The sequence below is a fragment of the Haliaeetus albicilla genome, chromosome 16 (genome assembly GCF_947461875.1).
Source record: "Haliaeetus albicilla chromosome 16, bHalAlb1.1, whole genome shotgun sequence".
Taxonomy (NCBI): domain Eukaryota; kingdom Metazoa; phylum Chordata; class Aves; order Accipitriformes; family Accipitridae; genus Haliaeetus; species Haliaeetus albicilla.
Window position 1 is genome coordinate 11,969,126 of NC_091498.1, and position 15,625 is coordinate 11,984,750.

Consider the following 15,625-nt stretch of genomic DNA (forward strand, 5'->3'; position numbering starts at 1 on the left):
CGCCAAACTGCCTGACAACAAGTCGGTGGCGCGCGCGGAGGGTGTGCGATATGGCAGCCTACAGAGGAGAGGAGGGGAGGCACCGCTGAGAAGGGAATTGGCTCGGGCGGTAGAGTGGTCGCTTCGTGTGCGAAAGGTTGTGGGATCGATGCCTGTAGCTTTGACGAGCGGGGTTTAATTTTTTTCTGAGCTTCCGGGCGGGCGCCCGTGGGACCTCCAATTCTACCTAAGAACTGGCAGTATTTTTTAACCAAAGTGCAGCAGAATAAACGTGTGTGAAAACCAGGGGGAGCACTGTGCCCTGGCCCTGGTAACCCTGCCTGCACATCACCTGCAGTGCTGCTGGCGGAGGTGGCAACTTTGCAAAGCTGCTTGGCCAAACCCCAATGACAAGGACCTCTGCTTGAAAGCTCAGGTGACAGCTGAACAGGCGGCCTCGTGTGCCCCACAACTGGCAAAAAAACCACCTACGATGGGGTGTTCACAGCCTGTGTCTTAAAGGCACGAACACATTCTGGCTAGCCAGGGTGCCTGCGGCCTTCCCTCACAAAGCCTCCTGAATTACCTTCGCCCAAAATGGCAGTGACCCCTCTGGCTGCTCCCCTTCACCCCTCAGGGCAGCCCTCCAGGTTTTGAAATGTCACTTGGCAGGAGTCCCTGGAGGAGACCACCTGGCTGTAGTCAACAGCACTTTGCCTGTGAGCAGCAGAGCTGCCATCAGGTAACCGCCTTGCCTAGTTTCAACAGGTTTTGTCTGGTCTTGGTGGCCTTTTGCCTGGTTTCAATGTGGTTTTGACTGGTTTCTGCTGTGCATGGCTCTTGAAGAACTGGGGAGGGTCTGCTGATTGGAGGTGGCACCAGCAAGGCGGATGGTGCCAAAAATGGCTGGTTGCACCCTGGGGCAGCAGTACTGGCCCGGTCACCACCTGCAACTGGTTTTGGTACCCCCGTCCCTGCACCCACCTCGGTTTTCCTGGGAGGCAAGGTGCAGCTGAAGGGGGCTCTGCTGAGCCCGAGCCACCATGCCTGACCCAGCATGACAGTTCTGCCGTTTACATTTTGTGTGTTTGGGGTTTTTAAAAAAAGTTTAGAGTTGCCAATGCTGTTTGTATATATAAAATGTCTGCCTATTTGTGAATGAAGGTGCAGAGGGGGGAGTCACCTCCTAGAGCAAAGGGAGACCGCCTGTCTGCAAGTCCCAGGTCCCGTACCTCCGTCTTCTTGGTGTCTCTTCCCAATGTAGTAACAGAGCCAGGAAAGCCTGTTGTTCTCCTTATCAACTGACATCATGGACTTGTAAAACACTCCCTTTCTCAGAGGCTTGCTCTGTGGGGACATCATTTGCATACCATGACAGCATGGCATTAGCAGGTCTTCATCAATGTGTGTAAGCAAGTAGCTGAAGTGGGTATGGTGCAGTCCAGGCTCACCAAAGCTAATTTTCCATCATGCTAGCATTTGCCTTGCCCATTATTGAGGGTAGTGTGTGTTTTCTGTGAATGGTGGCAGAGAGCGAGCTCTGTTTTATAATGAGTAATTATGAATCATGCATTAGGTGATTCTTTTTATATTTACATCTATTCATTCTGATAGTTACTGGTCATAATACATTTAAGAGAAACAGGTATATTATGATTAAGACAAGGACCTATTTATTTATTTACAATGGGGGAAGAAACAACAGAGCTGAAAAGATAGTTTAGTTATAGGGTAGTTCTTGCGGGCTTGTAGAGCACATGAAAACTGAAGGGTAGCACAGATCCCTGTGTTTATTTCATATACCAAAGGAAGGGGAAAACAATGCATTTCTTTGACTTTGTTATGAATCAGCAGTCTAGCATAAAGCAACTTCACTTTGAATAATGTATCTGCACATCCTTATTTCACAGAACCTCTGTGAAGAGAAGCCCTCCCCAAGCCGTGAGCCCAGTGGGTTGCTTCCATTAGGAGGAGATTGTTGGCTGCCAGCTCAGACACATGATCATCTTTTTCTGCCTGAATAAGTTAGTAGAGTTGCAGCAATTATGGATGCATGTGATCTTAATGTGTCGCAAACACATGGTAAAAACACAGCAGCATGAAATGTATTTGCTGATCCACAGAGTTGCACGGTGACGTCTCTGAGTGTAGAGCCTGGTTTTGTTTTCTTTTTCATGCAAGCAGATTTATTTAGTAAAATGTGCAAAAGAAAATGTTTATCCTCAAAACAATCAACATAAAATGGGACATTGTTTCTTTTTTCAGTATTTCAGCTGGTGCTCAGTCCAGAAAGCTCTCTAGACTGTATTTGTCCTACATTTGTTTTAGCTGTCTCCTCTTTCTTTTCTTTCACTGTGTCTGGTTTTTGTTTTGTTTTGTTTATGTCATGCCACTTGCATGTTCTGGCAGTGAGTACCTGCACTGACTACAGCAAATGGAGATTTCACAATATAAAGTGTACAGAGGCAGTTCTGGTTGTATTGTCAGTTGTCAATGACAGTCTGTAGGAAAGACATTGCACTGGAAACTGTGAGCAGGGAGATAATAAGAAAGAATCATCTATGGGTTTAAATAATGGATAAATGAGAGTACAATGTTAAATGGCATTCTCAGGACAAGGAACTAAGTTGTTAAAAGGATGATGAGATTATAAGCTTTAGCAAGCACCAGAGGCAGTATGTGGAGAGGGAATTAATAGTTTGAGTGTAGAACAGCTACAGCAGTAAAATAGTCAACTATTTAGTATAGTTTCTGTAAGCATAAAGCTTGTCTTCATAACAAAGTATTTTAAACTGTGCTGCTGTTGACACATCCTACATCCTGAGCAAATGTGCCCTGGATGTAAGGGATGGATCTCAACTCAGAAGGGGCACAATGATGTTTGCACTGGCACACGTCTGATTTTCAAGGGCATTATCACTGCCATCTCAATTCCGGAAAGGTTTGGGACATCACAGGCACTGGTTTTGTCTTATAGAGTTCCTGTTAATATATTTCTAAATCTTGATTTTGTGTAATTATTTTTTAAAACTACAACTGTCCAGATGATACTACCATGACCATATTAGTTGATAATGCTAGGGTGCTACTACCTCAAGGTAGAAACACTTCACGTCTACAAGTTGGATCTTAAAGCGCTACTGAACAGTTAGGGGAAATGAGGAGGTTACGCAGTTTGCCCGGTGTCACACAGTAAGCTAAACCAGATGCAAAATACTGAAATCCCAGTGCTTTATCCCTGGGAGTTGTGTGCAAATCTGAAGACCTGCACACTATTCCTATACTGTGATTACAGGCAAATCTGAAAAAAACTCTAGTCTGTTTGGGTGGGTGTAGTATTTAATTGCTGGCAGGGAAACTGAGAACTTATAGGCATGGTCTGTGACCTGAAGCTTGATAGTGTTTTACTAAGTGGGTTGTTGCTAGTATCACAAATGTTAGTATGTTAACTTTGTGATGGCTGGTGCCTGGGGTACTTCCAGAGACAGCCACTTCTGACGGATTCCTCTGAGTCAGCCACTTCCTCAACATAAAGTGGTATGCAAATAAAAAAAAAAAAATCAGCCTGCCTCAGTCACCATCACCCCATCAGCCAATGCTGAGCGTGGTTCCTCACTGTGCACCGTTAACCCCTCAGCCATAGCTGCTACCACCTCCTGAAACTGGTGGGGGCTGGTGGACCCCGCTGCACAAGTGCCAGGGGGAGCATTTGCTAGGGGCTGCTGTGACTCAGCAGCTCTGCCACACCTTGGAGAACAAGCTTGTCTTCCCAAGCAGTGACATAGCCTGCCAGGCCAGCTCATCCCATGGGTCTGCAATTGCTAGATGTGACACCAGAGAAGGGGAGGCAGGACTGTACCCTTTCAGCAGCATTTCACAACTAGCTGCTGCAGCTTCATAGCCATAATGTCAGACTGTGAGCATGTGGGGTGTACTTCTGCTTCAGCTCCACCAGGATGACTATAGTCGTGTCCCTACCAACGTGTTGTCTTCCCTTTGCCCATCCAGGCAGGGCAGGGGAGGAACTAGCTGAGGGACCCTATGAAGAGTTATTTGTTTCCAGTTTGCCCAGCTTGCAGACTTGGGTTTCCCTGCAGGAACAGGGAAGTGCCAGTGCCTGCAAGGCAGTGGGAGCACCTGCATACAGGTCTGGAGCTGAACTGCCCCACTGGCAACATCTGGCCATTTGATCACCTCAGGCATAAAATGAAGCCATAGTCTAAATTGGTTTTAATCTGATTGTAGTTAACTCTTCTGAGCACTGACAAGTCACAGTTAGGAAACAGAACTACAAAGAGTGGGACAATTGGGTGCCTTGCACCAGAGAGTCCGCAGCTGTGTTAACACTGAATGAATATTTGTAGAGTAAGGTCAGCTGAGACAAAACCACCTCTGATTTAACCATAGTCCTTACAAAATTCTTTCTCCCCCTCATAGTTCATGAGAGAATAAAGCCCTTTAAAGAATTTTAATGGCTTAATGTTTAGCCCAACATCTTATTAAAATTGTGAAATCTAAGTAGCTTTAAGAAGAGGGAAGGAGCATTTCTAAACAATGACTTCATGGTTATGCTCCTGAGGCTGAACATGGATGTTTGGCTGTACCAAACCCACAAGTTAATCCATTTAGTTGAAACAAAATGTTCAAATTCAGTTTTCTAATCTCATTCCCAGCACTGATCCTATTAGCATTTCTAAGGCAAAACTGCTGGGTAGTAGGATGGGACCTCCATACCATCCCTGTGGCCCTGCTGGAAAGAGCATAGGCATGGAGGGAAGCTTTGGCACCAACCCACTTGATTTTTACCTGTGCCTTGAGTGCTTTAGCCATCCCCCTTCCATCAGCATAGGAAGGCTTATATCAGTACTGGTCATCCTCCTCTCTCCTCACATATTATCTCCCACCTGCCCAGCACTAGCAATCATGGCATGTCACCTGGGAGCAAAAAGCAAAGAGAACTTCTTAGCTTTCGTGATCTGCCAGTGAGGTACACAGTGTGGGTGGCCCTACAGGACAGCTGTCCTGGCTAACCAGCTCCATCCCTCTTGGCAGGATGGTTCTCATATTTTCTCAGAGGATGTTGGAGGCTGGCAAGGTGTACCAGAGGTATGGGCAAAGCACTGAGCAAATTCCTAATAAGCTCAACTGAGCTCACTAGTATGGCCTCTGTGCTGCTCCTGCTGGAGGAGGTGTTGGTCTGAGGGGAGGAAAGGGCAGTTTGGGGGAGCAAGTAAGGGAGCAGCAGCAAGGAGATTCCTGAGGCAGTGAGGCCTAATTGTAAAGAGCTTGGTAAGGAGTATGGAGGGAAGCTAAAAAGGAAATAATAACCTACAGGAATTATAGGTTGCTTGGGTCTGGGATGTGACTGGACAAGGTTGTTGCTTACTTGAGATTGATAGGAATGTATGCCCTCTCTCTGGGACGTTTTGCAAATGGAAAAGTTGGAAATCAATGAAGGACCGGTGAAGTTCACAGCTGCGATTTATTGAGAGCATAAGTGAGTTTGAGGCAGACTCTGGTTAGGGCTCCAAGTGCTCTGAAGTCATCAAGAATAATTTATTGTACATGAGGGGGAAATTTGAACTTTCTCATAGATGAGCAGCACACGGGGAAGTAGAAGGTGCTGGTCTTCTCTCCCCCAAAAGTATTGCAGTGATCAAGCGGGTAGCTTTGGCAGGAAAGGGTAAAGAGATTCACAAGTGTCTCAGGAGAAATATATCCCTGTTTTAGCATCAAAGTCTTTCAGCGAGCCCTGTAGGAGAGGAAAGTCTGCCTTGAGAGGAAGCAAATAAAAAGTTTGTTAAGAGTGAAAAATACAGGAAAAGTTACTGAGCTCTACAACAGGACTGTCATCTCCACAGAGGCAAGAAACCCCTTTACCAGGAGCTAAAGGGCTGTTCAAAATCATGTTTCCCCTTCTCCAGCTGTGCTCAGATGAATAGCAATTACATTGCCATTGATAAATGCCTGCAAGTATCAATATGTCTTATACACCTGTAGAAAATTCTCAGAGGATTAGGGACCATGATGTCTTTTATCTGATAAGCGTAAGGGCTGCACAATGTGCTAAGAACAGTGAATTTGACTGTAGTAAAGAGCTGTGAGGAATATTCTCTCAGGTTTGACTCTGTCCTATTGCCACATGTGTAGTATATGGTCCTTTTAAATGGTTTGAGCTCTCTGAGGTATCTTTGTGTTTCCATGCTGTGTTGTGTGCACCTATATACATCTGTATGTGTGGTCTTTCTTGCCTCTATTACACAACTAGGAAACGTGGATTCCTCTTAAAATTTCTTCCCATTCATTTTCTAAAAAAGCAGGTGAAACAGTGATGTACTGGGCAGAGCATGGTCAAAAGCTGTTTGTGCAGCACAAGGCAACTTAATGTAGTTTGTTGGAAACTCCCTGTACCTTATTACGTGGTAAAATGGGTGCAGAAATGGAAGCCTGATGATCCTGAACATTGCTCCCTGGTGCTACCACTGACTCTGTGTATATGTCAGGGTTGTTTCCCTTGAGCAATGACCTGTGTATTTTTGGCCAGATAAAAGGGTTGGATGTTTAGTGTTTATCTCCCATCCAAACACAACACTGTTAATTAGAAATCATGAGGAACAGGGGAAGATCTGGTTACATCAATTATTAATATCAGAACCAAATAATGTTCTAATAATAAAACAGGTTGTACTGTAAGCAGAAGAAATAATGAAGTATAGTTTCCAACAAACATTTGAGGCTAAACCCTAAGTCTAGGGATAAAGGTGAGCAAAACTTAATTAAATTTCCATTAAACACTCACCAGACAAGATACACTTGCAGCACCCAGAGCAGAGAGAGAAGTTGCCTTCAATGACTGGACTACAGCAGTGCTCATCTTTCTCTGGTGTTCCTGGCCTGACAGGAGGATGGCAACACATTCCTATCCTCGGAGAGCTTGTAATCTGGTGGTTATAGGTACACTTGAGAGGTGCAGGTTGAAATTCCCATGGGCAAAGAAGAGAATGGGAGCTTGGTAGCCTGCAGCCTCATTAAGTGGGCTAAGCCCTAGACTGTTGTATGTAAGGAGCACCCATCTCCATTTCTTTTCCCTCTGGCTGTGCTTCAGAAGAAAACATAGCCAAGGACTGTGAGTTGTGGAGAGTCCAGCATCCTGGAAGCATGCCTAGGACTTGGGATGCTGACCAAACTGAACTCCTGGGGACCCAGGCCAAGCAAGACAGAGTTTCTGCATCATGATTTGGATGTAGCTGCTTGGCCCTCTGAAAGCCCGATTCCTTAAAGTTTACATAGCAACTGAGCGGGAGGATTGCAGGATTGCAATTTTAGACTGAAGTGTCTTAATCCCATTTCAAGTAGTTAAATGCTTTAGTTATAGATACTAATATCAAAGAGGAGAAAAAAGGGAAGAAAGCTGCTAAACAAATAATTGAATACAGATTCAGGAAGAGAGAGTGTTCATTTTTCTTTTACTTCTTTAGATGTGCAGTGGTTTTGTTATGTAGTTACCTATTAAAAAAAAAAAAAAAGTAACACCGAGTTTAGCAGCAATGCTAATTACCAGCATAACCACATGACCACTCTGGACTAATGATAGTCCTAAACCCATGTTATCTTTTAATAGCTAAGCTGATTAAACTAGCACAGAGGAAAAACAAGTTAGAGAAATTACCTTCATGGTACTTCTCCTAGGAAAATTAAGGTGCTTTCCAAGCGTGCAAAGTGCATGTCTCATGTCATTTCCCAACCGGCCAAGATACAGCTGCCTAGTAACTACTGAGTTCACATTTCTTTCAAACTGTAGCACAGGACTGGAAGAGATGATAGAAACAGGCTGGATCACCCAGGCAAACTTGTGAGCACAGGGAATAGCTATCTAATTAGGTGTATGTCATAAGCAACTGTTGCAATTTATTTTTGCTTTAAGCTTTCCCTTCTCTTTCTTCCCCTCCAATTCCACCACCAAAAGGTTGTGTCATCCCCCAAATGGGTCAAGATGGAAACCTGTACAGAGTTTAAATATTGCAACCTTGAAATACAGAGCCAAACTCTGGTTTTACCCCCCTTGTTCCACTGGATAGGAAGGAACAGAGGAAAGACAAGGTGTTTCCCTGTTTGAAGGCCAGAAAGGACAACTATTATCAGCTAGCTCATCTTTTGGTAGCTAAGATGATTAAATGAGCACAGGAAAAACAAGGTGGAGAAATTACCTTCAAAGTACTTCTAGGAAAACAAAGATGCTTTCTTTATCTCAGCCCCCTTTTCTTCTTATCTCTCCTAACCTGCTGTCTTCATAGTATGGTACATGTATGCAAAACTTGAGGAGTGCCAGACAAAGGCATTAGGCTCCTGAAAAGTGTAAGTGATTGGAATTAACTGTGCAGGTAGTTCCCACCTCTGAGATAGGAAATGCCTTGGGAGACCTGATGACCCACTTGAGCAATGCTATTTAATGCTTTTTAAGTGCAGGAAGAGGCACAGGCACACAAAGGACGCCATATCCAGGCTAAACAGGGCTTGAGCTAACCTTGGGATGGATTAAGACAGAGACCAGAATGCAAGGGGTAGTTTTCCAGCCTCTGTTTGAGACTTTCATGAGCAAATATCTCTAAACACAATTGATCTCACTAAGGACTTGACTTGTAGCAAATGTGAAACATTCCCCTGCCTCCCCCCCCGCCCCCAGTCTGGGCTTTAGGTAGCTGATTTAATCCCTTGCGCTTAAGGATTTCATCTAACAGATTCTCTCCCAAGAGTAATTTGGCTGTTGGTGTGAAAGAAATAGAAGCACATCAATGGATAAATATTTTGAAGCTGGGCTTGGAACATCCTGCAAGAGAGAGCTCTAAAGAGTGCCTGATAACTGTTCTGTGATACCCCCAAACAAATAAAAAAACCCACCTACATGCCTTCTGCAGCATTTAAAATATTTCAGAATGCCCAGACTGCTTTTAAAACTCTGTGGAAGTTATGAAATATTCTTTTTTTCTGAACAAATTGTACAAAGTAAAGAGTCCATTTCTTTCTACCTGAAAGATCTTTTGTGTTGCAGTAAGTCAAATACCTCTCAACCTTTGGTGATAATGTGGTGTCAGGAGAGATTAGTATGTGCTGGAGGCTGCTTTTATGTCAATCGAATTTGTCCTCAAATTTATTTTTTCTGAATAAATTAGAGACTATAAATACTTACTGAGTGACTCTACCCTGACCTGGCCAGAGAAATGCACCTAACTTTCTGTATCTCATCTCCCTCTCTTCCAGTCTCTCCTGACCTGGTGCCCCTATAGCATGGTACATGTATGCAAGCATGAGGGGTGCCAGTCAGTCAAAGGGATTAGGTTCCTAAAAAGTGTGTGTGATTGCAATTAACTGTTCACATAGTTCCAACATCTGAGATAGCAAATGCCGTGCAGAGACCTCATGACCTGCTTGGGCAATGCTATTTAAACCTTTTTATATTGAGAGACACCAAGGACCACAACCTCAGAAATATTTGCAAGTGTCTGTCTTCCAAGGACTCACAAAGGCATCAAAAGGAGTTAGTACTGAGCCTTGGGAATCTAGGCCTAAATAATGTGCCTAAGGCTGCTGAGAAAAACCTGGAATTAAGTGCATATCTGTCCAAGCCTTGTTCATGGGTAATAAGAGAATTTCTGCTTTTCTTGGGTTTGTAGGTTTTGAAGTTTGTTTTTTTTTTTTAATTTCACTAGCCTCTTGTGTGGCTATATATATATATATATATATGTAGGTAAAAATACATTTTTTTTAAATTAGACAATCTTAATTAATAGCTGTGTATGGTGTGTTAGAGAAGCTGTGTGTACTTGGAGGATTTCTGTCAGTCTTCTAAGGCTCAGTTTTATTCCTTGCTGTATTACTTGGCTTTGTTTGTGCATTGATGTAGTGTCGATTTTCAAAGCCACCCCCCCCACCCCCCGGCAGAAATAGGTGACCTACTTTTCAGCCCTGGACATCTGCTAACTGTAGCCCATCCCTCCCTCTGTCCTTTAACCCCTTCTTCCCTCCCTCTCTGCCTCTGCTTTAGGACTGGGGCGATCCCTCTGCAGCGACAGGCAGATAATCCAGAAGGCAGTGCTGAAGTGGGGTTATACGCATGACATCAGAGGGTTGCAGTTCTGCCTCTGTGCCACAGGTCACCCCAGTAGCATCCCCAAAGCTGTCTGGGCCCAGGTACCAGCTGGAAAGTCCAGGGGCACCTCACCTCCTCTTCACATGCTGGTGACCCAGCCAGGCCTCCTGCTGCTGGCGCTGCGGTGTTGCTGGACAAGTTTCCCATGGGATCTGGATCCAGCCCATCAGCAGCAGGCAGTTCCTCCCAGGCTCGGCTCAGCAGCAAGTAGTGGTGGGGCTGAGGTGTTGAGGTGGGAGGCCTGGGGCACACCTGGCTTCCCACCGCACTGGGAGAGCACCGTAGGGAGCCCCCCGCTGCTCCCTCCCTCCCTCACCAGCCGAGCCCTCCACACCAAGGCCACTGCCTGTTAGGGGAGGTAGCAGGGGAACAGGAGAGGGCTGCAGGGTTGGCTGCAGCCTGGGAACAAAGGAAAGGCTCTCCTTGCCTGGTTCACATAAGCCCCCCAGACCCTGAGACAGTCTCCACCTGAGTGGAGGTTCCTCGGCCCAGTGTTGAGAGAGACTTATGCTCCCCCACAAACTTATTCCCTATGCTGAACAGGGATGCTATGTTTGCTCAGCAGCACCCATGGGGTAAAAATCAAATATTCATCCTGCTTCTCATAAATATAATGGAATAGCTCAGTTGGATGAGACCTACAACTGCCTGACCACTTCAGGGCTGACCAAAAGTTAAAGCATGTTTTGAAGTCTCTCCATTCAGAATTTTCCCTTTCACAGAGGCACTGCTGCTTCCCAGAGGCCTCCTCTGCTATCACTGCTCTTAGGAAACAGCCCTTGAGTGTTGCCTTGCAATCCGCTTCAACACCAGTTTGTCCTGTCCTTGCTAGCCCCTTCCCTGCCCTGTGTTAGAAACCCTCAGCAGGAGGCAGCAGTGGTGTTTGCTTGCATTGCAGCTTTTTCAGGCAGTGCCAATTCTGTGCCTTGGCTCTAGATAGTATGGTGGTAGTCTGTAACCTTGTCCAGGCTCTGGCCTTGCTGCTCCATTGCATTTGCAGATTTGCAGGTTAAGAGCGTAGTGTTGCAGGGTGATTCTTGCACAGTGGTGGAGAGCAGACTCTAACCTGTGGTACCCAGATCCTTTGACTGGTTTTGCAATGCAAATATGCTTTGAGTTTGGTTAATTTATGCACTGGTTTTATGGAATATACACTGTCTCCCTTCTGACAAACAGCAGGTGGCATGTTTGGATCAAGAATGTATGTGTTCTGTCAGGCTCTGGGGGCACAGGAAGGTGCACAGGGATTGGGAAAGAAATAATGCCGTAGAGATGCCTTTTCACTAATTTTTCATAATAACTTCAAGCTGCCACTGAAAAGATCAATTCTGGCTGGGCAGTCCTGCCTCCTTTTCTAGTGATGGTCCAACAGGAGGGGATGGGTAGCATTTCCCTTTGCAGCAGCCCAGATGAAGGTGCTCAGGCACCTCAGCTCGTGGGATGGAGTGAGAATATATCCATTTTGCCATTGGAATTTGCCCATACTGATGCACTGCTGTTGCCTTCCAGACTTTTGGTGAGGTTGATGGTGAAAGCCCACACAATGTATGGAAGGAAATAACAATAGGGGCCAGGAGTGGACACTGGGCTCGAATTACTTACCTGTTCTCTTTTAAGTAATGAGTTGGATGCTGCATCCCCATATGCCTTGTGTACAGAGTGTGAGTTCACAGACATTTCAAGCTTCTGATTTCCCATGCAAGGAGGAGGAATTCTCCAGGTATTTCATTAATTATAAAAGAAAGGCTACTCAAAGCAAATCCTTGCCCTCTGGACAGGAGAAGCAAAGCAGCTCCTGAAATTTGATCTCATTCTTGTTGAAATAAACTCTGGGCTTATGCAACTGCATGACAAAGAGCACAGTCTAGGGCAGGCTTAGCTTGGTCAGATTTCCAAGCAGCCAGCACCAAGTCTGCCTCTCCCCAGCTCTGCCAGCTCCTTCAGCAGTCTTGGGTCCTCACAGAATCACACTTGTGTCCCCCACACCTGATCTGTCCCATGCATGAAGCCTTCACAAAGGACAGGAGGCTCAGCACAACATTTAGGCCTGTGACATGGAGCAAAGCTCAAAAAAGGGACAGTACAGAAGTGAGGGACAGGGGAATAAATGTACATTTTCTTCCTGGGAATCTGGCTTGGCTTGGGGTGTACGCAGAAGTTGATTTCAATTGGAGAGAGTCAAGGGGAGTTAGTTAAATCCCCGGATTCCCAAGCAATCACATCTAAGCATATGTAGAAATTTTAAATATATATCTAGAGAGATACAATGTATGTAGAGATATTACATATATAACCTCAAAAAAGGGACAGTACAAAAGTGACAGTACAGAAGTGAGGGACAGGGAAGCAAATGGGTATGTATATATGTATAGACAGATATCTGTTTTAAACAACACCAAAGGATCAGTTGTCCCACCTGTTTAAGCACCAAGCACTAGTCAAGAGACACATCATTGCTGGGTGTCTTTCTGTTAGAAGTGAACAGCAAAACATGGGCTGCTCCAGGCCAAAGGACCAGGCTGTCTGTGGGTAGGTCAGGCACTGGCGTATTCCTATTAGAGACAAGCAAAACAGTCTACATGAGAGAAATTATTTCCACCTGCTGTGAAACAGCACACAGTCTGCAAACAAAAGTAGCTCCAAGTGTCTGCACTTACCCTATGGTCAGTGAGAAGAATAGAGGGAAAGATAGACATGCTGATGCTTCCCTTTACTGTGTTGCTTCTTCCTGGCAATGCTAAATCCTCCCCCTGCCCCATGCAGGTGTCTCTGCAAACAAGGAATATAAGGACAGCCTCTTTTTTTCCCAAAGATCCTTTGATCCCTCTGGGCATTTGCCTTTTCCTGATTCTCATCTCTGGATTTCCATACATTCCATGTTTCCCTCCAAAGAAGAGAAGGCAGGAGATAGATTGGTTAACTTTGTTCCAAAAACCTGCATTGGCCTCATGATATTAAAGCTGAAGTCAGGCACCAAACAAATTGCTGCTATAGCTACACAGATAAAGCTGCCTAGCAGAGATGCTGCTTCCACCAGCAAAAAGGGGGGTTCTACTGTTACAGATTTTCTGGGGCTGAGGAAAATTAGCAATAGCAGCAAAATGTTTATTGCCATGTAATCATTTCCATGGTAAGCATTTATTCTATACTAAAAATCGCACTCTGAGAAAAGCTACACCCACCATCAGTGTTTACTCTATGAAACTTAGTGCAAGGGAAGGAGACAGAATAATTCCCTGCTGAAAAGGGCAGCCCTGGAGCTGTGTTTCCTTTGGGAAATGAAGTTTGGTGAGCAATGCTTCACAGCAGATGACTGTGCCACCTTGTGGCTTTGGTTAGTGCTAAGCTCTAAAGTATTTATTTACGTTTTTTGACATGGATGTGTCCCTGTAAATGCCAGATCTATTGAAACAGCAAGAAAAAAAAAATGCCCAGTAGTACTGCAAGAAAGGCAGTAGAAGTCAAGAGTCAGCTCTAATAACTTTACATTTGTTGGTCCTACCATCCCATATCAGTCTGCCCATACGCCCAATTCAACCTACCAGCCTAAAGGGAGGGGAAAACACTTGAAATGAGTAGTTGTCTGCTACACTGGAGGCAGGGCAGTTTATTCTTGGTGGTACTTAACCTGAAATCTTCAATGTTAGATAACCTTTGGTCACTGCCATTGTTTTTTAATAGAAGTCACCTGAAATGCTAGTACCTTGACAGCAGAGGCACCGTCACAGATCATCTCTATGCTGCTTTTGCTCAAGCAGATGCATCCTTAATGCCCAGCCTGCCTGCACCAGCTGGATCCTGCTGCATCTGAGGAGGGCACAGATGGAGAGCTCTATAAGAAGAAGGCCAGCATCTGTTTTGGTGGCCTTGAGCTTAAAGAGGAGGGTCCCTGGGATCAGACTTTGTGCATGGATAGAGGCAGTCTGACCTATCTCCATGTCAGATGAAGGGAGGAAAGGCCAGCAGAAACACAGAAGTGATGCAACCCATGAAGTAAGGTCACAGATCCAGATCAATTGCAAAACGAAGAAAAGCCACAAGATCTCTTGGCTTGCAGTGCTACCAAATGATACTGAACACTCAAAGACCAATCTCTTCTCTCTGACATATGCCACTGGCTTGTCCTAAGTAGTGTTGACACATAAGATTGGCAGGAGGAATTAAACTGCCATTAACTCCTTTTGTTGTTTAGGTAACTAAGCAGCCAGATAGTGAGTAGAGGGCTTGGCTGCCCTTGGCAACTTTGATTACAGATAGTGAGAGCAGCAAAAACCAAAAAAAATCACTCCTACATTTCTCTAAGAGGAGGATGAATTTCTTCATTCTAATTAGCTAACTTTAGGAAGAAAAAAAAAAAAAACCACAACATCAACAGATGCCACCAGGTGTCACAGCCAGTCAGGAGACAAGCTGTGCACTGACCTTTGTTTGAATGTATCTGTCCCACTGCAGCTGAGACTTTAAAGGGTGATGTATTTCCAACCTCTCATGTCTTGTGATGTTTAAAGATTTACAGAATTTACTGATAAAATTTCCACTTTCAAATAAGACTGCCACTGACACACATTGACATCTCCTAGGAGCTTCACACAACTAGTTTCTTCCCACTGTCCTTCTCCAGACTGAAAGCCACACTGGAAGTTTTATCAAAGATCACTTGGAACCACTTGTGGGGTTTAAATCCCACCAGTGGACACCTTCTGTGGTGATCACAAGTTTACACCTGCTGTTTGTGTCAATATGAAATGGTCCTTCTAACAAGGCTGATACAGCCTTTAAGCAAAAGGAGAATCTTGTTTCTGCATCAGGACCCTGGAGAAAGTATTCTGTTCCTGGTCTTCCTCTTTTACCCAATCTTGGGCAAATCATTGAACCTCTGTATACCTGTACATGGCACAGGCCAGCCCTACACTTGCTGAACTACTACATTTGGTCCATGGGCAGTTGGTTGTAGATTCCTGGCCTAGATGGGTTTTGCCCTTTTGATCCCTGTAACTTGATTTTTGTTAAAAAAAATCTGTTCTTTCCTACTCATATGTTTCATCCCCCCCAAGCTTTTTAAGTAACTTTTCTATCTCCAAGCCTGGGTTTCATATGCTATCATGCTAGAGTTTTTTGAAATCCAAATCCAGATTCTCATCTCTGTAACTCCAAATATTGCTGACACTCAGAGACTTTACAAATAAGTCATTTGTTGTTAGAACTATTAACTTGTGAAAGCATATGAGCTATTTTTACTACAGAATAATGTTAATTTGTGAGTTCTTTCAAAGAGGAAGAGAAAGAAGAAATCACTCTACTAAGAAGCTCACTATCTAAATACATGCAACACTCTGACATTATTATCTAAAATGTTAAATGCTTGTAAGCAGATTTAAGTATGAATTTTGGCTGTGTGATCCCAGTCTTTGAAATGGGAGAAGTTATGACTGTTTTAGCAGAATGATTCTGCCATAACTGCAGGTCTTGACCTGAGATGGATGTTATTTGCATATCTTG

At 44.6% G+C, this 15,625-nt stretch overlaps 1 long non-coding RNA gene across 2 annotated transcripts in view; it reads left to right on the top strand.

The window, feature by feature from the left end:
* The window catches only part of LOC138689247 (uncharacterized), a 27,211-nt gene continuing 11,586 nt past the window's right edge, over positions 1–15,625 (top strand). The window contains exon 1 of one of the 2 annotated variants that reach the window (XR_011328074.1): positions 1–109. This is a non-coding gene — a long non-coding RNA (uncharacterized lncRNA). The other variant, XR_011328075.1, reaches the window with a different exon arrangement.